The sequence below is a fragment of the Equus asinus genome, chromosome 4 (assembly GCF_041296235.1).
Source record: "Equus asinus isolate D_3611 breed Donkey chromosome 4, EquAss-T2T_v2, whole genome shotgun sequence".
Classification (NCBI taxonomy): domain Eukaryota; kingdom Metazoa; phylum Chordata; class Mammalia; order Perissodactyla; family Equidae; genus Equus; species Equus asinus.
Genome location: NC_091793.1, coordinates 31,646,018 through 31,672,863, shown reverse-complemented (window position 1 = coordinate 31,672,863; position 26,846 = coordinate 31,646,018). Strand labels below are relative to the sequence as shown.

General features: G+C 37.2%; 1 long non-coding RNA gene across 1 annotated transcript; it reads right to left on the bottom strand.

Moving 5' to 3' along the window:
* Nucleotides 1-265: 265 nt before the first annotated feature.
* Nucleotides 266-26,264, bottom strand: LOC139045164 (uncharacterized). Its single transcript, XR_011503045.1, has 6 exons — nt 26,210-26,264; nt 17,820-18,006; nt 15,341-15,381; nt 9,556-9,615; nt 3,777-4,147; nt 266-640 (listed from the first exon to the last, which is right to left on the bottom strand). It is a non-coding gene; the product is annotated as an uncharacterized lncRNA (long non-coding RNA).
* Between the last annotated feature and the right edge of the window lie 582 nt (nt 26,265-26,846).

Genomic DNA, 26,846 nt, shown 5'->3' with positions numbered 1-26,846 from the left:
TCTTCCTCAACACCAATCATTGTCTTCACAATGCTTAGCTTCATCCCTTTTCCAGTGATTTAAGTATGTCTGGTGCTTTTGCCCCAACTTTGATTTTTATCCACTCAAAGCAATTACATTTAAGAAAAACTATTTCAAAAACATAAATCTCCCCCAGCCAGACATCTTACAAGTAAGTGCTATTGGCCTCAAAGCAAACTTGGAGAGAGTATGAATGTCTGTATGGGTTTTGGTACATAACAAACCACTCCAAAACTTAGTGGTATAGAACAACCATAATCATTATTTTATCCCTAAAGATGCTGTGAGTTAACTAGACTCAGCTAGACAGTTCTTCTGCTCCAGTGCTGTCAGCTGGAGCCACACTCCTCCAGAAGCCAGACAAGACTAGAGTCCAAGATGGCTAACTCACATGTTGCTGGAAGCTCAGCTGGGGCTGTTGACTGGAGTACCTGGGTTCTCTTTCACGTGGCTTCTTCATTTTACTTGGGCTTCTCACAGGGTTCCAAGGAGTGTCATTACACAGCATCACTTCTACCATATTCTACTGCCAAAATATGTCAGGATCAACTCAGTTCAAGGGGAAGGGAAGAAGACTCTGTCTCTTTATGATCCATCACACTATCCAAATTCATCGTATCTGTGGAGGAAAAACAAACCAAAGGTTTTATTGTTGAGGCACAATCCCATTGTTGTTGATAAAGAACCTTCTGTCAATAGACTCATTCCTAACAGGGACCAGAGGAACTGACTCACTGCTTTTGGATCCTCTTTAAGGCAAGACGAGAGTGAGAATTTCTCAAATTAGTCACGTTGGATTCAGATTTCACGGAGGCCTGGGGCCCCTCGAGACTATTTAAAAGATCAGGGGGCTGTGCAGGCTTGAAAATTTCTGCAGTTTATGACCCTGTTTGGGATTTACCTTGAACTGTACAAATGCAAAACAACCCAACTAATTTTCCAACAGATTCTGTCAAATGAAAGCATAGTGGGCCACTTAAGTATAATTGTTGGGAGGAAAGGGACTTCACTGATTTGTCCAACAAAGTGTTAAATTTAAAGATGATTTCCAAAATCACCAGTCGTTTGTATTGTTCTCCAGCCCTATTAGAATATAAGACTAGAGAGGACAAGACTGTGGATTCAGTTCCCAGGAGAGAAGTCAAGCTTTGCTTCCAATATACCTCTCAGCCAAACTGGCCATGTTGTAGACCTGCACCTTGACTCAGCAATGGATCTGAAGGAGAGAGTACCCCATCCTTGACACTGAGAACACCTCAAACCATAGGGCCTTCTACTGAATGCCACTTCATCTCTTCCCATTTGTCTTTATCCCAACTCCCACTCTGCTATTAAAAGTCAGGAAAGAAGCTAATTGTTATTGGGCTCTTCCTATGTGTCACCCACTGTGCTAGGATATTTTTCCTTTTCTTTTTTGTTAAACCAATGCTGTGTCATTTAATCATTACCACACAGGGCTTCACACACTACAGGCATTTAATAAATAGTTCTCATTTGACTTGCTGCGTTATGAGGCTGGTGGTCAACGTTGGCATTAGCAATGTTTCACTGGGTGAAAAATCTCACATATTTTTGAGAACAGCCTCCCTTGGTTCTCAAGTATGGAGGCTGGGTATCCTTGCCAGACATAGAAATCTATTATTTTTTGGCTCATATTAGCTCAGTATACAATATTAAATTTGTAAAACACGGTAATAAAACCCTGAAGAAATAGAAGACATTTTCATAATTGTACTTGAACCTATGTAAGATATTTTGTCACTGAATATCCGTGCAAAATGCCATTTGACCATGATTTGGAGATGTTGCTTATTGCAAACATTTTACAAGCTAATTTTGGACGAATCTACTACTTTAGCAAATTTGCAGTTCTCAAAAATAGGAATTCCATCCAGAATGGAATGGCAATTTTCCCTCAGGGTGTGAATGATCATTCTCATTTCGTTGAAATATTTCAATATGCTGAATTTAATCAGAGTGGTTTTAATTATCCCCTTGCTCTGAGCCCCATTTCCAGTTCTGCCTTCACTTCTAACTTCCAAATTGTCTTTAGCAGAAGTTTAATATCTACACTTTTTCCTTTCTATAATTGCTATCAATGTAGTAACCCTTGAGTTTCTGAGAAGTTAAGATTTTCAAATTAGAATAAATCATCTCTAGAAATCAAACGACATTTTAATGACAGAGCAACTCACCTGGCCTTTGGAAAATAAAATCCCTCTAAAAAAATCTATTGATCAAGAAGACAGAATGAAAAGTGTACGAGGGTCTCTATCACCAATTTTAAGAATATAAGTTGAGATAGCATGTGAAGAGAGAAATGTAAAGAATGAAGCAAATATCAAACTATAGAGCGACTTGCTAGATGTTACCACGAGAACAAGAAATTTGAATGTAATCCTATCTTGTATAAAACATCAACATTATTTGCTTATTTAAAGCAAGGTTGCCTTCAAAAAGGGTTCTGTTGCCTCACTTACTTTTATGTTTACAATATCCTGTCCTCTGAATTAAACTGTGTATTTCTAATTAGTATAGATTTTATTTGGTTGGTTTATGAACTATTCCTAGATAATTGCAATGCACATGGAGATATGTAATATATTTGAAGTATGTAGGTATTTTCTGAAAAAAATATTTTATCTTTTGTGTGTGTGTGTGTGTATATATATATATACACATACATATATTCTGTTGAAGAGTTTGATTGAGGGGTGTGCCTCCTTTACAGGGTTGTCAGCTTTTAATTCTGTATCTAACTATCCCAGAAAAAGTCATCCAGCTACCCGAATCTCTACCCTGTATCTACACAAGGTACTGAATGTCATACCTCGTAACAAGTTGGAGCCATCAAATATGACTGAATCCCTGTTCCAAGTTGTCCTGCCTCCAGAATCTGACTTCTGTCATGCGCTGACACTGATACACGACACAGCCACCTGACTGCTGGTGTTCAGAGTCAGTAAAGTTTCCTCGTCCCTTTTAGGAATGGTGATTTTGAACCCAGCCTGTGTAAACCATCTATGTGAGTATAGTAAGTTTGTGGTGGTGTGCTATATATAATACAACATATTGGAATAGTGAAACAAGGTTCAAGGTGGTACTTTCAGAATACAAGTTTTCAGTTCTTTAAGTTGAATCTTGCTTCTGAGCGTTCACATTCATAGAGGAGAGCCATCATCCAGGAATTACCAGGAGCCTCAAGGATGTCTCCAAAATGACCACAACTCATTCCTTGCGGTCTCCTAAAAATAGGCATTCAGGTGCCAAGAGTTGTTCATGTAGACATTCCGTGATGACTCTAACATGCCAAAGAATGCCTACATTTGTCCTAAATCTTTTTTTAGAAACCAATTGTTAAAATAACCCACAATGTGTAGATCAACTGGGGAACTCCATAAACAGATCCACTTTATTTTCGTATCTTGGAAAATATGTCAAGTACTGTTTGCTAACTGCCAAAGAGAAGATTACATCAAGTAATAAGTAATAGGTTAGCTCACCCTTAGCTTTTCTATTTAAAATGAATCAGCTTTTCAGGGCGTCCCATTGACATTCTTCTTATCACAATGCCTATACTTCTTTGTGGTGAACTTCTTGTCAAGATTCAAAAGCAGCCCTTGAGAAGGGCTCTATCTCTGAAATATCCAATCTATGAAAATGACCCCTTACCATGTCTATTACCAATTTTTCCCCAATAGCTATCTCTCTAATGTACAATGGAACCCTGAAGACAGATTCTTCTACCCTCTTACCTTCTGCCTTTGTAAATTTGCCATGTGAGAACAATGTTTCATTTGTATAACAGGCTGCTTGGAAAAGGATGTGTGGTGTTATGAGTGGCTGTCATGTTCCATCTCAGCAGAGTTCCATTCTGTCTTAGCAGGCAGAGTAGTGCTCTCTTATAGGTGGAGTCAAAATAGGCATATCTTCAAAGAGTTAAGCTATCTGTGGTCCACACTATCAGGGTTCACCTCATTTCTCAGTCATCTGCCATATTCCAAGGGGAAGATGGTCTCCAAAGCAAGCTCACAGCTCCAAGCAGTAGGATATCCACCTGCTCCATAAAATGCTCCCAGATGAAGATCTGAAGAGGCTTTATAAACAGATCACCAAGCCCAAGTCCCTAGGAAAACAACGTGAGGTCATCTGTACAAGATACTGGGTTGTGACAACAAAACAGAAGATAATACAAAAAAAGTTCACTTTTCCCAATGTTTTCTAGCACCTGATTAGAAATGATAAATAGAGGAAATATTTGAATGACCCCTCTTTTGACAGTGAATAGACTTGGATTTCCATATCCTAGAAGAAACAAATTTCTTGGTTATGTTTATGCACTGGAAGAGTTAATCCAAAAGACAATGTTTTCCTGAAATCTTATATCTCATCAGTACGGCTAAGATCAAATATCCTCGCATTCCCTCTCCTCACTTGTATTCGGGATTGTGAAAAGTTTAAGTTCCAGATGAAAGGGAATAGATAAGTATTTTGCAGCATAAAAATAAACTGCCTGTTAAGTATGATCTCTTAAGTAGCATAAAATTTCTATAAGCTGGTATATGTGTTACATGTGGCTCAAAGACTATCCTTCATTTTCCACCAATCTGGTTTTTAACCTGCTGTTCCAAGGCCATAAACTCTCAGAGGGAAGTCTTCTGTAATTTTATAAGGAATTTGATGACTTAGAGGCCCATGGCAGGAATTAGAGAGAGAGTTTTCTCAACTCCACAGCTCCTATAGAGAGACTAAAGCTCATTATCTGAATCTTGGACTGGTTCATTTTACAAAGCCACAAAATAGCATGAGCTTTGTTAACTCCTTCAGTTTCATTCTTTGGGTGAAGTATTCTATACACCTTCTAGAAATATATATGAAATGCCACTGGATAGAGAGAAAATAAGGCCGAGTATGCCCAGAATATTGGAGGACATATAGTGGGAAATCAGAAGTTAGAAGATTAGCCTAGTTGTTCATTGGGACAATCCTTCAAGCTTTCCCAGGAAATAAAAGGCTTCTAGTGAGGGGAAACAATAGACCTGAACAGCAGGAGTGTTTGGGATGGGAGCCAGAGAGCAAGAGTCACTAACAGAGAGCGGTAATTTGGAATGAATTGCTGTTTTGTATTGTGAAGCACCAGGACACAGCTGGTGTACTGGCTAACCTGAGGATTTGTAGTGACTGCATTGAAATGGTAATGAAGTTTTTATTTTATGATTGCAGACGTTTGTGGATTATTGTTATTAAGCTTATTAGTGTAACAGTACAAATATGAGATTTTTATTTACTTGGCCTCTTATTTATGGGAACTTTGTTAAAGTCTTTTTAACCCAAGTCAAGAAAACAAAAGCCCTGCAATAACCAAATGTGCTGAACCATCAGGCAATCCTTATTGTGTGCGTGTGAGTGTGCGCACGAGTTCGTTTGTGCACATGCGCTGAATGTAGGGCTCTCCTACATTTGAGATAAATCTGAATGTTCCAATTCTTGTTGTGCCTTAGGTAACATTGTCAAGCAATGTTCTGCTCACAGGTCAAATGATCAATCACTATATTTACAGTGGTCATTATCACTGGTTCTGGAGTTGGATTGCCTAGCCAACTCTGCCATTTACAAGTTATGTGAAATATTAGACACTTTTAACCTCCTCATGCCTCAGTTTTCCAACTCGGTAAAATTGGGGTTAAAAAAGTGCTACCTCTTTTGTAAAGTCATCGTGGGGATTAAATGAGATCATTTGAATAGAGCACTTGTTGATTAATGTTAGCTGTTACCTAAAAGGATCTTTTGATGTGGAAGAATGCTTAAGCATTTTATTCCAACATTTTTGAGACAAAGAAGTCTGTTGGCAACTCTATCTTGTAGAGTGATCTGTTTGATCAAATAAATCAAAGAAGGTACACATATGTATATTTTGTGAATAGCTGGTTTTCAAGCGATAAAATAAATAGTTTTCAGTTGTTATTTTAGAATTAGGCATAGTATGATCACTTTTGATAATTCAGAAACTGCTGAAGAATCTTGAAATCCCTCAAGATATTGTGATCGGTGAATATCAAGTCGCATCATGGAATGGAGTGACAAACGTGTTTGAGATTCCAGTTATAAAAATTCCAAATGATGTTGCTTTCATTACAGTTCTTTTCCTAGCTGGCCATAAGGACACAGTAAATATGTAGGAAGAGAAATGAGCATCTCCAGGAAATTCAATTTCTAACTTGCTGGAATAATTTCCTTAGGTTAGAAAAATCAAAATCAAAATCCCCCAAAATATCCCATATGTAAAAATAAAGTCATTACCATTATGCATTTCAAAATGAAAATGATTACTAGTTGACCAATTAAAGGAAAGCCTCTTTCATATTGACTATTCAGCAATTCCCACTAGTGTCGTGATGTGATGTTGATGATTTAGACCCAATTTGGGGCACTAATGAAGAATCCTGTGATTCACAGTCAGATATTTCTAGAGTCTAGTCATAAATTTGCATTAAAGTTGATGTTTAATAAAAGTTCCCAGATGGGTATATCTTCTGTAGTTTTCTAACAAAGTTCAATTAAAAAATAGTTCAATTCAAATTCAAATTCAATCTTCATGGTCAGAGTTATAGAGAGTAATAGCTTAAGATTTTTTTTTAAAGATTCCATTTTAAATATTATACTACATAGTTTACAAAATCGTATGTTCACCTTAATGTATTGAGAACCTACTTCCTTAACCCAAGGTGGCCTTTAATGACTTTAGGAGCAATAAGAAAACACTGTGTAAATTTGGGGTAGGGCACTTTCAGGGAATTGAGAAGCAAACTGAGTTCTAAAACACATTAATACTTCTGAGGGACAGCTTCCATTAAGCAGTTTCATGATATATTAAACCAGCATGCACCAGTACCATAAGGTGTCACTTGTATATAAAAACAAGGTCTTCAGACTGGCACAGATGTTAGCTCAGGGACAGTCTTCCTCAAGTAAAAAGAAAAGATTGGCAACAGATGTTAGCTCAGGGCCAATCTTCCTGACCAAAAAAAAAAAAAGAAAACCAACAACCAAGGTCTTCAAAAATTACATTTTATATCTCATTATTGTAACTTGATTATGATTTAAATACTTCTAAATTCAAAAACAATTCACTTAAAATATGTTCTGTTCTCTAGTAGAGATATTTTCCAAAGTGGAATTTCTAACTATAAGCATAATGTAAGCCTGCTGCTGCCAGGGACCACTGCATAGAGCAAGACTTCATGAGGATGAAGCCAACCCAGAAGAAAGCTGAGCCAATAGATGGAGATAGACAGATACTGATGACATCATTTGAGGCCTCCAGATTCAACCATGCCTGGGCTACTTGGTTCTGTAAGCCAGTAAGTTCCCTCTATGGCTTATGCCTGTTGAAGCTGGATTTCTGTCACTTAAAAACCAAGAGACTCCTTACTAATACAGCAACTGTGGTCAAAAGTTTTGGGGAAGTTCTTCAAACTATATGTGTTTCTTGCAGATTCACAATGCACACTAACTTATTAAAAGATCTGAGAAAACCTGCCGTAAAGCAACTTGTTTTTCTTTGTTAACCCACTGTTTCCCAAACGTGGTTGATGGCTGTACTTCCTTTTATGCCACACCTATGAACATCTACTCCTCTGAGCACAGTTGGGGATGTGATGCTCTTCTATGGCATGGAGGAAAGAGAGTTGTCAAAAACATATGAGGACTGCCATGTTTGACCTCAGCAGTGGTCCAGAGACTCACTGAAGAGGAAGCCATTAGGTGAAGTAGCCTCCTATTAGATGAGCAAATCTAAGTGAGTAGGGAGCTGAAAGACAGGTTTCCTGTGCACCCCACCCCTCACTTCCCTGTGGCACCAGGGTGGGGACAGTGCAGCCCACCATCATCTCTTTAAATGGCAAACTATAAGATGCTCACGATAATCTACTGGTCCTTCCTCTGCCATGCTCTAATATTTTGGAAGTTTTTCCTGACTTCATTTCTCTCCACTAGGATCTCCGCCACCTGTAAGATGAAGATATGCCAGGCCATTTGGAGCTTCTTTATTTAAGGTGACGGAAACTTCATCTTCCCAGCTCCTATCACCTTTCCCAATCCTGCATTTGCAAGCCTCAGCTTCTGAAATTGGTCTTGGCACTCAAATTCTGCCAGGTAATGGCCATCCGTTCTACAACCACTCAAGTCTGAAGGCTTGAGACCCAGGAGAGCCAACCAATGGTGTAAGTTCTAGTCTGAGTTCAGGAGAGCAATGTCTCAGCTTGAAAACAAAGAGAGCAGATTCTCCCTTACCTTGCCTTTTGTTCTCTTCAGGCCTCCAAGCGATTGGATTATGTCCACCCACATTGGGGAGGGCAATCTACTTTACTCAGTCTACTGATTCAAACATTAATCTCATCCAGAAACACCTCGCAGACACATCTAGAATAATGTTTAAGCAAATAGCTGGGCACCGGGTGTCCCAGTCAAGTTGATACATGAAATTAACTATCACAATAACAAAATCACATACGCTTCTGTTTCACTAAGTCCTGAGGATTTATCCCAGAAGCATGAGCTCTTTGGGAATTGGACAGTCCCCTCTTGTCATCATAGCCTTTGACATCACCTTAGTTCAGCGGTTCCCAGCCTTGCTTGACAACAAAATCTAGAGTATTATGAAAACATGGATTTCTGGGCTTCCATTACAGTCTTTTGAATCAGAATCTGAGTTTGATGCCAATCTTAGATCAGAATATAAGCTGGAAGCCCAGGTCTATTTCCAAGGATTTTAAGAATCAACCTCACTAGGGAATAATTGCTTTAACTATGTTATAAAATGCACAATCACTAGACACATTGACCTCAAAAGCTAGAGCAGGGAGTAGAGTTTTCAACGATATAAGTGCCTCCCTCTCACTTCTTCTGAGTTTCTCTCTCCTCCTGGCCCTCCCCTTCCCAAATTTAGCAGGGAACCAGGAAGATAGAGCCATTTACTGAGTTACTAGTACATGGCACGAATTGGACTACGTACTTTACATATATTATTTTAATCCTCTAGTCAACTCTGTGAGGGGGAAAAAAGGTCTATTTTATAGATGAGAAAACCGAAACTTAAGGAAGTTAAGTAATTTACCCAAAAGATTAATTAGTAAAAAAGCTGGAATTTAAACTGTAATCCATTTGATTCCAAAAACCATGCTTTTCCCACCACATCACACTCCCTGGTTAGTTTAGGAATATCAGATGATTGGAATGAATCAAGGATTCAGAAACGATAATGCTTGAAGCATCTTGTACTTGGTAAGCAATCAAAAATAGGCTCAACTAGTTGACTACACATGGAGAGAGCAGGTGATATGGTCGTTTCCTATTCTGTTAGGAAAATTCATAGCACCCTCTGGACGGAAATGTTTAAAAAGCTTATTATAGTCACAGGGGCATCAGACACTTTTATGAAATTTGCAATGTCCCTGTCCCACATCCCCATTCAACATAACAGGCACTCAATCAATGACTCTTGGATAAACAAAAAATGATATATAATTTACTTACTACTTGGAGTTTTTTGAGGAAAGGATTCTTCAATAATTTCTCCTTTTGTTTGTTTTCACCCTGAGAGTAAGAATAAGAATACTGGATATTTGCATAATCTCAGCTAGAGAAGAGCTCTTCAGTAATTCCCCATTCAATTTATTTCATCTTTAGATAAAAGGTGAATTAGTGTTAAGTATTTTAATCAGCTGTTCAGAAAGGCATCCTGTGTTTCCCTTTCTGAGTGACATGGAAAATAAGTATTTAGCTGGCACACTATAGTCCTGAAGACTATTCTTATTTAAGAACTTAATACAGTTCATCCTTTGGGTGTTCAATAAATTGACTTTGAGGAGTAGAAAGATTCTCTGACTAGTGGAAACATTAGAACTGGTTGTCACAGACCCTGTGTTCTGCTTTCATTTCTGGTCTTTTTTTCTGAAAAATTTTCTTATATTTGCTAGTATCAGCAATATAAGAAACACAAAAGTTCAAGTTTGGAAAGATCAGAGTATTTAAGATGCATAGGAACAAAGTATTACCAAATTTCATGTAGTGTAAGTCTGTGACACTAAGTCAAAGCTAATGTAACAGAACTGGTAAAAAACTTCACTATATCCCCTAGAACCCGGAGAATCTAGAGGATATCACCACTAATTAATAAATGTATTCTTGTAGTAACAGTCATCTGAATGATTTGGCTAACCAGCAGTTTATGGGTTGTAGTGAAATGTCAGACAATGATGATCACTTCCCTAGGTTCAATTGGTCCTATATGAAGCATCAGTAAGGACACAAATCTCAGCCACCAGTGGCATTCCTTAATGGACTACACTTGTTGGGCCCTGGGTAGTTATTCAACATATAAACCTCTTAGGAGATGTTGCAGTAGATCTCTCTTTCTAAGCAAGAATTCAGCATTGTTGAACCTTGGTTTTATCTCTTCTAATCCAAGAACTAATTAACTTTCTTTCTTCCTCCTCTCCTCTCTCTCCTTTCTTCCCTTTCTCTCTTCCCTTCTTCTTCCCTCTCCCTTCCCTTCTTCATCTCTCACTCCCTTCCTTCTTTCCTTTCCACAAGAATTTCTTGAGTCTCTACAGTAGTCCAGATGCCATGCTGAACATGAAAGATACAATGATGAACACTATAGTATCCCTGAGTTTAAGATATTTACCAAAAACTGAAGGTGGCACAATGTAAAAGCATACATAACACACCACAACATAAGAACACATAACACAACATAAAAAAAGATGGAATTCAGAGTGTAAATCACTGATTACCTACAAGGTTATAGAATATTACCAAAGCAAAGGAAAGTCAGCAAGTTTCAATGGCAGTGGCGAGTAAAGAAATTTATTCTGAATTTGAAGTTATATGTGTTCAAATAAATTGAAGCTGATGAAAACATTGAGCTCACTCAATTTTTAAGACTTAATGACTTTATAATGGGAGAAAATCATAAAGCAGGTATTCATGATATCCAAATTCCTTATATATATTACATTTGATTTATCAGAAATAATTATTTACTTAGCGTATAGCAAAGAATTTTACCAATACTTTGAATATGTAACCATATTTGAGTAATATTTGTTTTATTAAAAACATTTTCTTGAAACTAAAATGCACACTAAATTTTTTTCTGAATTCTTAACTATGCTTTTACTAAATATACTTGAAAATTTTTTTCCACACTTAATTCGTTTAACAAATATTTATTGAATACCTCCCATCTGCCAGGTGCTGTGTCTGTGCCAAAAAAAAAAAAAACAGACATGGTCCCAGCCCTCATAAAACTTGTGTAGTGGTAAACAGTCTCAAATTGTATAGTATAAATCATTGGAAAAGTAGAGTTTCCTTTGGGAAAATGCACTTTATAACAAACTTGGCTAAAACACAAATATCCCAGTAAATAGGGCATGACTGCCTCTGCTGTTTTAGACCCACAGTTCTGAAACCACACATCCCATGCTTAAAGTGAAATGGAACTCAGTTCAAATTCAGCTTTGCTCCTTCTTGAATCTCTGACTCCATCTGTAGAATCAGGTTAATAACCCCAACTTCACAGGCTCATTGTGAAAATTACGCAGTTTGCGTGCAGGGAGGGGCTGGCGTGTAGTAAGCACCCAAAAAGTGGTAGCTTTTGATACTGCTACTGCTTCTGTTGGTATCTTATTTTGTAACTAAACCAGAAGGTTGAACTGAAGTCAAATAAAACCTCAGCGCTTGCAAATGGTATGTCCTTGTACCTGTCTGTAGTTATGATGGACTGAGGGATGTCTGGAAGTTTTTATTTAAACACTGTTGTTTGTAAAGTCTCTCAAAATTATAGGAATCATCATTCTTGCTTTAATACATTTAGTATGGTCTGAGAATAAAGTAGTATTTTTCAAACATAAGAATTTCTGGATCCTAAATTGAAGGTGCTGGACTAGAAGATATTTGAACCTCTGTTTTTCGGGGGGGAGGGTGTAAGGGTATGAGTGTTTGAGGACATTTCAGTGCCTCTTTGTCAGGGTCATTAAGATGAATTAACTGATCAGTACCAAAGATGTTGATGTAGCAAGTGAGAGTCGAGTTGAAAATGAACTGCACGGACATATTCTGATATCAGTTACTGTTTTTAGAACCCATAGGAAGTGTTCCATGTGTCCGTTGATGTTGGTAAAATCCCTAATTTGACTTTTTCCCGTTCATTAAAAAAATCATAATCAATTACAAATTATGAGTCACTGTATTCCGGTTGAGATTCCACACCACTTCTCAATGACCTGTGTAACAACTTGCTTCCCCCTTTCCCATATAATTCTACTTACTTCACCAAATGTTTGCAGAGGATGTTTAGATGTTTGTTACTTTGGATAGTGACAGAAGGATCACTTAAAATTAGAATTGGAGAGTGTCTCAATTACTTGAAAAGAACTGTAGTCTTAAAGCATTAAAATGAAAATTATTTGGTAACCATCTAGGAAAGATTAATATGTGGTAATATTTTCATTATTGTTTGCATTACAGAATTTACTGCTTTTTCGTATATGCTCACATATTCCTTTCTTTCTATTCCAATAAAATATTTGTGTTAAATATAATAAAAATTAAGCAATAATAAAATTGATCAAAATAAAATTTCTAAAATGAACGCTAACATTTTCTTCCTATGAAAAAGTACTTCGTAATAAATCTTTAAAATCACATATATGAACCTATTTCAAAACAATAGGAATTCTTTCTCCATTACATGTGATGATACTCCTAGTCAGAGCAGCCACATGTCACTATTTATTCATTTACGCAAGATTCACATTTCATAGATGTCCATGCACCCTTTTATCCTTAAATAAACAGCTTTATCGGAAGATGTATTACTTGTAAATCTGTATCATAAAAGAAACCTTTTCCCTTTTTGACCTGACCTCCTCCCACCCCCACTTCCTTCACAAAGACTTTTTTAAGGAGAAAGGGTCACAGGAAATAGCTGTGGCAGGGAGGTAGTATGAGGTGATCTTAAAAGAATAAAAAAGCAGCTCATGTGGCAGCTGACAGTTGCTTATTTGGCATATAAGTGACCAGACTCTATCTAGATGTCTATCTCTTACCACTATCTAACACTGATAATAATTATATGTAAACACTTTATAGGTGGAAGGTGTGATTTCTATCTCTGAGGAACTCATAGTGTTTGGCAGGATCTTTATTTTTTTAATAAATGTCTTGAAAAATATTCCTGCAAAGAAAGCACAAGTGAGCCAGCTCTTTTTCAAAGGCTAGGGGAAAGAAAAGAACAGGAAGAGGCCAAGTCAAAAAACATGCTCACAGATTCAGTCCTGGAACTGGAATGCTCAGGTGTGTGTGTGCATGTGTATTTGCACATCCATTTCTGTCTTTATCTCTCTCAGTTTTAGGATTTCACTGTTTCTGTGCCTCCCTAACTGGTTTCCCACTGTCAATCACTTCACCAACGGATCGTTGCAAAGCTAATTTCCTCTGTCCTTCTGAATTGTTCTTTACCAGTTTATCTTATACAAGCCATAGGTTTCACCCCTTATCCCAAATCTTGGAGTCTACTCCACTAAAATATGGCAAACTTGGGTGAATACATTTGGTCTGATGGTTCAAAATGCCCTGACATACATGGCAGCTTGACAGTAACTTCAGAGAGGGTAGAGCGGGGAGGAACATCTGATGAAGTAGAGGAAGAGGTTGTAGATATGTGGTGGTAGTAATTATAAAGAGAATCTTATAAGAAATGTCTGACTTGCACAATGACCAGGGCAAAGGGCAAAGGGCAAAGGGCAAAGGGAAGGTACTGCCCCCTCAATTCCTACACAGTCAATAAACCCTTACTGAGCATGACTAAAGCTCCAGATACTGTGCTGAACCACATTCAGGACAAAAAAAAGCAAACAAGGCCATGGTGTACCCACTTGAATTTTGAAATGCTACGAAACAGAAGAGATAGGCAAGTAAACTTGGATAATTATAAAGTGAAATGTGTTATAGTAAACTATAAGTTTTTTAAAAACCTGTGGGAGTATGGAGAATAGAGTAATCCTACCCATTCATATATGTGATTTATTTCCCCCCCCCGTTTATGCTGCTTTAACTTTTGGTCTAATCTGATGTCATCTTTATAAAATTTCAGGCAATGGAGGGCAGCAAGGAAGGGCATAAAATATAATTTGCTCTGGATCATTCTTATACCCTCAGTGCTGCTCCCCTCCTTGAAGGGCACCTTGGCCCATTGTCTGATGGCTAACGTTTCCCACACCTGGAAACTCTCACTAGTATTTGTTGTAAGTAGACTGGGTCAGCAGTGTCATAGGTACATCCTTCTCAACAAACATTCCAGCAAGGTTTTTTTCCTCTAAATAACAGTGACAGAGATAAAGCACAAGTTCCCTGGGTCTGCGGGTTGGTAGTCCCCATCTCCAAGTAGTCATTTAATTGAAAGGATATTTTTGACTTATTAGAGAGAAAAGTGACTAATAAAGTTTGTCAGGAATATCTCAGCATAAAACGTCAATTCTCAATTTGTGAGAATGTGAAAAGTGGCAGATGATTACTCCCTGACTTGGTCAGTTAAACTTGTGTAATCAAAAGTTGAGAGACATTTTGAAATATCCACTAGTGGATGTTAGGCAATTTAAATATCTCCCAATGTCTTGGAGTATTTTCACTCAGACTTGTGCATTTGTCAAACTGGTTGGCAACATGCCAGAGTCAAAATGGATTTATACCAATAAAGTGCTAAGAATTGAGAGAGGGTTTCTTAGAGAGCGAAGATACCAATCTGGCATTGTACAATTAGTAAGAGATGAATTTCGGCCAAAGGAAAGAGAATTTTATCAGCTCTTGCAAATTGTGGTACCAGTGGTGGTGCTGGATAACTTTGATTTCATTCCTTTTCCAAAGAATCTACTCTTTCAGATGCACGTTTTTCGGCCTTTTGGCTAAGTTTCTAATTCTGAATGTTCATAAAGAATTCAAAAATGTAAATTATCTATAGAAGGACTAAAAAAAGACTAGGAAAATTTTTATAGTGAAAAGTTTATTAAGTGGTAAATTTGATATCATAGGATGCAGTAAATTTCCATGGCCTTAAGTTTTCAAACATTAAGTAGATTTTCCCCTAATCAATATAGAAATTAATTATTATTCCTTAAATGCCTCTTGAATTCCAACCGTGTTCACTGTGGCAATAGTGAGAATGCATTCCTTGTTATTGACATTAAAATCATCCTAAAAACTGCAATTGTGTGAAATCCTTACCCCGTTCTACCCATGGCTGAGAACACACACTTACATGCAGCTTATCTCTTCTTTAGAGTCATCACTCCAAATCAGCTGCAAGAAAAAAATTCACAGTATGAGTAAAGCAAACACACACACACACACATGCACGTCTAGTTTGTTGAACATAAGTGGTCCTGACAAGAGAATTAATTTTCATACCTCTGAGTATTTCACTAATAAATATCTTGATCCCTAATCAAACCCTTGCTAAATTCCATTTGCTGCATTATAAATACATCTGTGAAGGACATTATATATTCATTGATCTAGTTCTTGTTTTCTTTTTTAAATTGATCTAATGACCAAAATCTCATATTCCCAATCATTGAATAGTTGTACTCTCTCAGTGGTTATCAATCTATACAGAATAGGGAAAATTCAGCATAGTGGTGGCGTATTAGTCAGGGTTCTCCAGAGAAACAGAACCAAGAGGAGAGAGATATACCGACATAGTTATAGATATGGTTATATGTACAGATATAGATATGAATTGGCTCACATGATTATGGAGACTGAGAAGTCCCACTATCTGCTATCTGCAAGGTGGAGACCCAGGAAAGCCTGTGGTATAATTTGGTCTGAGTCCAAAGGCCCAAGAACCAGGAACACAAACATCTGAGGGCAGGAGAAGACGGATGTCCCAACTCAAGCAGAGAGCAAATTCTTCCTTCCTCCATCTTTTTATTCTATTCAGGCCCTTCAGTGGATTGGAAGATGCCCACCTGCATTGGTGAGGGCAATCTTCTTTACTAAGTCTATCTATTCAAATGTTAATCTCTTCCAGAAACACCCTCACGGACACATCCAATAATAATGTTTTATCAGCTTTCCGGGCATCCCTTAGCCCAGTCAAGTTGACACAGAAAATTACCCATCACAGGTAGTGTTACCTGCTTCGTTAACAACATCACCTCTGACATTCACTTACAGCCTTGTATGTGCCTGGCACTATGATAAGCATTTTATATGCAAGATCTCAGTTAGTGCCCCCATAACCCAATGTGACAAGTGCTGTATAACAATTATCCCCATTCTCCAGACTAGGAAACTGAGGCTTAGCAAAATTCAGTAACTTGCCCAGGATCACAGGGGAGGAGGCAGAGCAGGCATTAAACACACGTCTCTCTGACACCAAGAAACTACACCCAATCTCCAATCCTCTAATTGCCCATTTCCAACTTGAAAACAAGTGCCAGTCTGTTTTAAAGCATGCTGTATAAAACCTATTTGAAAAGGCAAGTGGTGTTAATATATTTGGTTAAGTAAACAATGTGATTTGTAGACTTTCTTGAATTGAGAGCTTTCATTTATTTACTTATTTATTATTTATACCCTATTCTGTCTTAGAGTTACAGCTGAGATTTAATTTTTAAAAATCTTCATAAAAAGCAGTTGGTCAGAGAACCAATCTGGCAAAAACAGAAAATGTTCAAACCAGCATTACACTGGCTACCATGAACACATGTCACCCGACATCTTTTTTCTACCCAGGGCCTACTGGGAAAGCAGTAAGTCCACCTAAACTCCAAGTTTCCCGGGGTTTGGCAGGCTGTCTCTTACTGAGGGCTGGTATGGCCACACAAGCAGTCCAAACAGCTGCTCTGGGACCAGGCCACTCAGGGTGTGGCTGTTTAGATGGGTGTGGGTGGTAGCACTGAGCAGGCCACAGGGCCAGGCTCCTATAATGGTCCTCTCAGAATTCAAGTGGCCACAGGTATTCTCTCCCACTCCTCTCACTTACGCCACTTAATCCAGAAAGGTTAGTTGGATGGAGCGAAGCTTCCACTCCAACTACAAGAACAAATTGAGGAGGTAAAATTACCCCCCAACGTGGGGGAGTGCCAGGCTCCAAGCAGCCATGTGCCATTCGCAGGAGCTCTTGGGTATGAAACAGCCCTGTCAATATAGGTGTCAGCGTTCATCCCACTGATGTGACTCAGCTGGGAACTCGCTCTGCTGTGGGGGTGGGCCTGTCCTTTTCATTCCTCTAAGGATTTCCTGCGAGTTGAAGGATCACGAGGAGCTGCCAGAAAGAGCATGTGCAGATGGCAGGTAAGCTTTCCCATCAGCAAAGAACTAGCATTTCTGTTTTGTTCAGGAATGGCAGGTCAAAATCCAGCTATTCACACAGGAGGCTCAGTGGAGAAGTCAAAGAGAAAAGCACGCTGGCATTTGCATTAGGCGGAAAAGGACCGATGGAGCTGTTAGAAAACCCAGAGGGAAATGGAAGCTAAAGAAGTTTTCCTGTTTACACACTAATGATATTTACCTGCACAGAGACTGCTTCTGTGCTAGTATTTTATGTACAATTTAGGGGCCATTAAAGTTGAATTTAAGATAATTCATAATAAATGTGTCTTATATTGGAAGGTTCAGAATAGTAACTCAAACATTTCAGAAATCTCTGTTTTTACTTATACTGTGTTTTGCCTCCACCCCGGAGTGAACGGCCCAGATACAGTAACCCGCCCAAAGTAATTGACTCCTACCTCCAACCTTGCTTCTGAATATTCACACACACAGCTGTGGGAGTGAAGTGAGAGGCAGGAAACCTTGACAGCGAAGACAATCTCTCTTTTTACATAAACTCAGGCACCTTGGGGGGTTGGGTGGTGTGTTTTCCAGAATGTTAGACACACTTCTTCAGTCCTAATTGAGAAGGTTGTTATCAGCATCCTGTAATTGCAAATGCCAAATTTAAATATCAATTTAAATTAAACAGGAATGAACAAAGAAAAAATTCAGAAACACTCTAATAGAAAAAGTTTCAATTTCCTAGATTATCTACATCTTGTTATATGGATAGCTATCTAGGTCCATGTCTGGATATTGTGTTTTCAACACAAAGTAAAGGAATAAAGATCACAGTCAAGTCTAGCTCCTATCCCTTCATATGACATTGGACGAATCATTTACACACTCTATGCCTTGAATCTTCATCTGAAAAATCAGGAATAATACCTAGGTAATACAAGTAATAGAGAATGTAAGTTCCCACCAGCTTGTAAACTTCATGAGAACAGAGAATCTGAGGTTTTTGTGTTTTTCCCCCTAATTGCTCTATCTTCAGTACCCAAGACATTGCCTGGCATGCAAATATTTGTTGAATGAGTGAATATTATACACAATAAAAGAGATGCTATGTGAAGTATCTGTCTGCTAGTTAATTAATAAATGTTTGTTTCCCCATTAACCTCCAACTGACTCCATCTTCATTCCCAACATATTAATTCAAACATCTAAGGCTGAATTATTTTTAATCAATTCATGTAATAGATTCATGTTCAGATGTTCTTGCACATTTACACTAAGAATTATCCTCGAGTCCTTCCTTTCTCTTATTCCCCTTATCAACTTCATTAGCAAGTACTGTTAATTCAACCTCCAGAATTTACCTCAGATCCGTCCACTTCCATCTACCTCCACTGCCACTATGTAATCTAAGCGATCCCCTAAGTGGACTCTTGCAATAACCTCCTAACTGGTCTCTCCCATTCCACTGTACCCTTTCAATCCATAACTGGATCTCCAGTCTCATCTTGTACCAGTTTCTTCTCTCTTGCCCATGCTCCAACCATCCAGACTTCTTATCTGTTCCTCACGTATCAGGCTCTTTCTGTTCTCAAATCTTCATACTTGTTACTCACTCTGCCTAGGAATGCTTTAACCTTAGCTCTCGTGTGGATGGTTCCTGCACGTGCACCAGGTCTCTACTCAAACATCCTCAGGGAAAGAGGGGCTTTCCCCATTTACCCCATTTTCTCTACCATGTTTCTTCATATTTCTTATCTATTTGCTCAGTTGTTTAGCCTAGGCTAAAATCTGGCTCAACCATTTACTGGCTGTGAGAACTTAGGCAAGGTGCTTAAGCACTCTTACCCTTAATAACTTCACCTGTAAGGTAAGGGTAAAAATAGCTCCAACCTCACAAAGTTGTGAAGAATAAATGAGATATTGTGTGGAAAAAGCTCTGAACATTACCTAGAACATATGCTTGCTCACTTAATATTAGTTATTTTTATTATATTCACCTGCAAAACTACAGATTCCTTGAGGGCAGGGGCTGCAGCTTTTCCATCACTGCATTGCTAGTTCCTAGAACTGTGCTGGCACTAAGTCAGTCATCCATAAATGTTTGCTAAATGAATGAATGCTACCTAAACAGGCCACATACATTTCAGCTGAAGAGCTACTTGTAAATGCACACGTGTGTTTAAAAATATGTGGGTTAATTTGCCATAACACTATGTGATGTATGGAGGAAAAGGGAAATTGCTATCTGATCACTTCTTACCAGCTCTACACCATTACCCTGGCCAAGCCACTGAGATTGCTCTTGTAGCCTCTTCATTGGTCTCCTTTCTTCTACTCTTACCTCCCTACAATCTATTCTCTACACAGAAGTCAGTGATCCTATTAATACACATATCAGATCATGTCATTCTTGTGCTTAAAACCCTCCAATAGTTTCCCATCACACTTGGAATAAAGTCTAAACTCCTTGTCATAGCCTGAGGCTTACATGATGTACCTGCCTCTTGACTCTTCAAACTCATCCTCTACTACTCTGTTCACCTACATGCTGATCCCTTCCCCATCAGCCCCACCCATGCTACTCCAGTCAGGAAAGAAGTAGAATCTAAAAATCATACTATAAGTGAATATAAAGTTGGAATGATCAAGGAGAATAGACATAGCAAAAGCACAGTAAGGAACATAGAGGTAAGAAAGCAAACAAAGTGAATGAAACTAAAGAGTGAAAAGAGAAAAATAGGAGAAATGGAAGACTGACAAAAGAGATCCAACATTTGTATACAGGGGAGAACCCAAAAACAAAACTAGAAAATTTTAACAAAATGAATATTTAAAGTTACAACTTAAGAAAAATTTGTTTAAATATAGATTTGAGGGTGCCAGCCCAGTGGCATAGTGGTTAAGTTTGTGTGCTCCACTTCAGTGGCTTGAGGTTCACAGGTTTGGATCCCAGGCATCGATATAGCACCGCTCATCAAGGCATGATGTGGAAGCATCCCACACAAAACAGAGGAAGACTGGCACAGATGTTAGCTCAGTGACAATCTTCCTCACACACACACACACACACACACATAAAATAAATAAATAAATATAGATTGGAATCTATACTGCAAGGGCACACTGTGCTATGACAGAAAAAAATTGACCCACAATATTCAGTAACTAGTCTTATACTAATAAAATTACTAAATGCTTGAAATAAAGAATTAGACATCAGGTAAAGATATGAAGTTACTTATAAAGAAAGGAAATTATATTGGAATCAAATTTTGTCACAGCAATTATCAATACCAGAAACAATGGAGCAATGCCTGCAAAATACTCCACAGAGAAAGGGTGAATTTGAGAGTTCTATACTTAGCCAAAGTGAACCTCAAGAATAAAAATTACAGATGTTTTAAATATGCAAGAATTCATGGAGTACTGTTCTCATGGACACTTCTCTGGGAAACTACTAGAGGAAAAACTTCAGCCCGCCAAGATGATCTGGAGAAACTACAGCAAAAGGACTGGTAGTGACCGTGGAATGTATTTAACTTTACAGTTAAGACTAACAGGAGTTGCAGTTTATGGTGAAAAAACATAATGTAAATTGCATATACCTGACAATAAAATAACTCAACTTAAAAAAAAAGGAGAGAAAAGGGAAAGAATGTGAGTGAAATTGTAAGTTCTTCCATCTGCAACAGCCAAGAGTTAAATGCTATAATTTAAAACTGATTTATAAGCATATATAACTCTACAAAAGAAAACATTAAGAAAGATAATTGACTGGGACCAGCAGCATGGTGTAGTGGTTGAGTTTAGTGCGCTATGCTTCAGTGGCCTGTGTTTGCAGGTTAGGATCCTGGGTGCAGACCTACACTTGTGAGCCATGCTGTGGCAGCAACCCAGTGGAGGCAGATTGGCACAGATGTTAGCTCAGGGCTAATCTTCCTCAGCAAAAAAAAGAAAGAAAGAAAGAAAAGAAAAGAAAGATAATTGACTAAAATTGGAGAATGAAAGAGAGAGATGTGGAAAAATAGTAAACAAGCTACCTTTCTCATTGTTCATAAGAGGAAACAGATTCTGTTTAAAGTAGATTAGGACTAATGGCATTATGTAAAGATACACTTATGAAAATATTAAAATAAAAATATAACCTCCCTAAATCCCAACAAAATTTCACACTGAGATCAAATAGCAGACAAGGCAAACAGACCATGCGGTAATAGACATATTTAAAAAGTTATAAAAGAAAAACATGTTATAAAATAATAGCAAAACTAAGGCCCAACATTTCTGTCGTATCACTAAATGTAAATTGTCTTGATTCATCTATATAAAGGAAAATTTTTACTGATTAAATCACAAAGTAAAACCCTACTTTATGCCAAATACAAAGAAAAATCTAAGATAAAGTCTTAAGATAAAAGAATGGTCAAAGATCTACCAAACAAAGGTAAATAATATAAAGCAGAAGTCATAATTTTAATATCAGATGAAGTGTAAGTCAAGACAAATCTCATTAAATAAGACAAAGAAGAGAACTTAATAATAGCAAGGTGTGCAATTCCCAATAAAGACATTACAATTAAGTATATCTATGCACCAAATAACATAACACCAACGTTCATATAGCAGAAATTACAGGAGATATAAACAGTAATAAACACGAACATGCTAATCTTGGGAGACTTCAATTTATCTCTCCAGTGCATGACAATCAAATGGACAAAAAATAAATAAGGATAGAATGATTTAAATATCATTATTGATATAATATAAGTGACTGATATATTATAAACACCATACCCTGAAAATAGAGAATATACTTTCTTTTCAAAAAGGGCAAATAGAAAACTTTAACAAAGTCTAAAAAATTCAATCACATAGATAACATTTTTGGATCATACTAACAAGAGACTGATCACACTATTAATAATGATGCAAATATTCTAAATAATATATTAGCAAAAAGAATCCTGGAGCACATTAAAAAAAAATCGTTACCAAATGAGATCATAATGGCTCAATACTAGAAACTCTATGAATGCAGTTCATCATACTGACAAATCTAAAGAAAAAAATCATAGGATCTCTCCATAGAGGCTGAAAAAGTATTGGACAAAATTCATCACCCTTTCCCAATACAACAAATAAACAAAACAATCAAGAAAATATTGAATGAAATAGAAATAGAGGGAGACTATCTTATCATGATAAAATGTATCTACTTCAATCCGAAGCCATCATAATGTTCCTGGCTTTCATGGAAATGCTATCACTGTGTTGCCTCGTATCCACTAACGCCACGATTTAACTATTTAACATTGTGCTTCAGTTGTAAGTCAACATGGTTACCCAAGAGAAAAACATTATAGGTGTAAAAATTGGAAGAGATGAGTAAAAATATCACCGATTGTAGACAACATGGTGGTATAATTGGAAGATTCAAGAGATTTTATTAAAAACTACTACAAACAATAAGACAATTCAGTAATAATCAAGTACAAAATCAATGTGCAAAAATCAGTAGTTTTTATATATTCAAACAACCAGTTAGAAGATTTAATGGGAAAAAAGTTATCCATATATAACAACAGAAAAAATAAAATACATAAATATAATGTTGTCAAGAAAAGTGTGAGACCTGTTAAAAATAAAACGTAAAATAGTACTGAAGGCCACAGAACAGCCTTTCTATGAATAGAAAGGCCATGTGATTGGGTAGGAAGGCTCAGCATCGTGAATGAGTCAATTCATCCTAAATTAACTTGTAAATTTGAGATGATCTCAATGAAAACCCAACAGTTTTATGCTACATCACCTGAGGCTAAATTTAGTGAGAAAAATATAGAGGGGGACTAGCCCTAAAAGATATTAAAATATTTTCAAAAACCTAAATAATTAAGAGTATCACCCTGGTCCATTAGCAAAAGAGAAATCCCAGAAGTAAGTATATGAGATTTATACAGGAATCAAGTATATAAAAAAGATACCATCTCAAATCATTGGAGCAAAAGGGATAAGTAAAGTAATATGTACATCTTACCTCACATGCCAGGATAAATTCCAAATGTACCAAACATTTAAATTTTTTTAAATGCAACCATAAAACAATAAGAAGACAACTTGAAACAATTTATTTGTAAATTTGGAGTTAGGAAGGTTTGTCTAACCTTTTGTGACTCAAAATCCCCAAATCATTAATTATTTTACTGGTAAATTTGGTCACATAAATTTTTTTTTAATTCACACAAAGAAACATCATGAACAAAGTTTTAAAAAAGATAAACTGAGAGAGATATTTGAAACTCATATGACACAGCAAAGGGCAAGATTCTCTAATAGATAAATTGATAGGATCATTGCTCATTAGAAATACAGAGAAAAGAAATGAAATTTACTCTTAAATAAGTGACAAGATAATCAACCTCACCCATAAGAAAGGAAAATGTAAATTAAAACTACACAGAATAAGGCCAGCCCTGGTGGCCTAACAGTTGAATTCAGTGCACTCTGCTTCAGCAGCTGGGCTTCGATGCCCAGGCATGGACCTACACAGCTCTGTTATCGGCCATGCTGTGCTAGTGCCCCACATACTTAAAAAAGAGAAAATAGAGGAAGATTGGCACAGATCTTAGCTCAGGGCAAATCTTCTCCAGCAAAAAAAGAAAAAAAAACACAGAATACCATTTCTACCTCTCGAGTGGCAAAAACTCAAACTTAGCTAACCACTCTGTTGATAGGCCTCTGAGGAAAAAAAGTATTTTCTCATACATTGCTGATTCGAGGATAAATTGGGCAATGTGCTAATAACTATACAAATTGCAAATGTATATACCCTTCAGCCTAGCAATTCCACTTCTAGGAAATCCAAGATATACACCAGTGATGTGTGGAATGCTGCATGTACAAGAAAAAATTTGGAAATATATTAATGTTTATCAATATGTAACTAGCTAAATAAGTAGTCATATATCCATATAATGGAATTATAGGTAGTTGTTAAAAACAGAAGGCAGAAATTCTCCCTGTACTGATATCAAGCAGTATCCAAGGTATATTAAGTGAAAATAGTGTAATTAAGTGAAACAGAATAGTGTTTGTTAAGTGAAAAGAGAACAGTGTGTATGCTATGTCATCTTTTGGGTAAAAAGGAGGAAAATAATATATACGTATATTTTCTTGTATATGCATAAAGGAATTCTAGCTGAACGCTCCAGGATTAATAATATCTGTTATCCAGAGGGTTGGACCTAGGGTCAAACTGACAGAATAAAAGACATGGATATAAAAGACACATTTTACTGTATAACTTCTTATTTTTTTTGAACGGCAAGAATGACGTATTCAAAACTAAATTTAAAATATTTAAATGAAAAAGCACAATTTGTTATGAAGCTAATACTGCTTTGTGGGGTTTTTTATTTTTCTTAATTTTATGCACTATTTAACGTATCTAATAAAATTTTGAAGGCATTGGTTGCGTCTTCATCTCACTATACACTATTTTCTTTTTAATAAAAATTTAGCGTTTCCATAATCCTCAATATTTCCAGCAGGAAAGTACATAGAAGAGCCACACTATAAAACTGATGACTCTTCAACTGCAAATGGTTTCACTCCAAATAGTTTGCCAAGAGTTTATAGTTTCCTGGTTATTTTTTTCTGATTATCAGAATTCTTATGAGCAAAGTATTTTTGATAATAAATAAAAGCACACTTAACAACACATCTTCACCAATAAACTTCAAAGGCAGTGAAATGCATAGCTGTACGAAGATTCCCGTGTTGGGACATGCTCCCTAACATTTAAGTGATCAGTGTATATATCCAGTGTATTAAATGTAAGAAATGGCATTTATCAATCACTCACCCCAAATTCTTTCAAGGACTTTCACTGAAAATAGTAAGAGGTGGTCAATTTCTACTCTCCCATCCGAGCAAGCACAGCCACCCCAACTCCAGACAAGCCACCACTGCCGCCTTCCCCTTCTCTCATGAAGTCTGCAAGCCAGTGGAGGCACTTCAATCCCCATGTCATATAGTTCAACCAAAGACTGGAGCCAGCCCTATCCCCCCGCTGATACAAATAAGAAAATCACCCAAAGAAGGCACTCATACTTTTATCATTATTATATCTGTACTTTAACTTCAGAATTAATACTCGGTAGGTAAAAAAGTAATAATCCTACGGCAAAGATGAGGATGGCTGTGAAGATTTAGCCATAAGCATTCAAGTTTTTGTGACAATTGCAATATACTTATTTTGTTTAGCCAAACAAATGCCTCACAGTTTTTCAAAAACCAGCTGCAAAACCTAGGCTTGGGAAGAGCATTGAGGGACTAAGTAATCCATGGCCACAATGAGCACCATTTGCAAAGGGAGTAGTAACATATACAGTCACTTTTGACTCAGTTTAAATGTCAGTCTGAACTGGAACAGCATCATGCTGACACAGCACATTCATAAGAAGAGGGGAGTTTCCTAGTCTTCCTTTTATGATGCTTTGTAACCTTGGTTTCTGGGACTCCTTGTTTTGGAAAAAAAAAAATCACTTCCTGATAATTTCTCTGCTGAAGGACAATCTGATTTAAAAAAATAATTAGAAAATGAACACGCTTTACCTAAGGATAAGCAAGTCTTTTTTTTTTTTTTTTGCTGTTTTTAATTCAACTTAAAATCTGACCACACGTTATTGTTTATCTTTGTAAGTATGCACAAGGAACAAAAGGTAAAATTCTACTGCTTCCTGGGTACTTCTAATAGGTGTTCAGTGTCACCAAGACCACACAAACCACATAATTGTGACAATTGCTATGGCAACTAACAAAATTTTCAAATTGAAATACTCACTGTCAAGACTGCCCCACAGAGCTCTTAGAACTGGCATCCACTTCCACTTCAGTGTACGGTGTGCAAATTTGGAAGCCCCTGCCATCTCGTAACCACAGTGAAGAGAACCGCCTACATTAACTCTGCTACTTCATTTTCAGTTGACTATTCCGTACGTCTGTCAGACAGCATCTCTCCATTCAAAAGTGGAGACCAAAGAGTTGGCTGCCCAGTCTAGAAAGCTGCATATAGAGCCTGAAGCAAACATGGTACTAAATTAGCAATACCACCCATATGTTTTCTCCTCTGTGCACTCAGAGCCATGAAGATAAGTCTATTAAAAATAACTCTTCTATCACACAGTGTATCTTTTTATTCTCCTGAATCAGGTCGTCACTTTAATCTGTCTGATTTAATTTTCTAAAACCAAGTCCCTCACATCAAGGGGGCCTTTCCTCAAATAAATGCCACACAGGAAAGTTGATGTGTAGTAAAATTGTAAATGGTCTGGTCAGAATGTTCTGTTTAGTTTTCAGAGACAACAGGACTTCAGGAATCTTTCAGCTCACCATCATGCACTGATGAGAAAAGACTCAGTATGGAGATGAAGGCCATTTGGAAAAAGCTGAAAAGATGGGGAAAGTGAAAAGGACAGTCC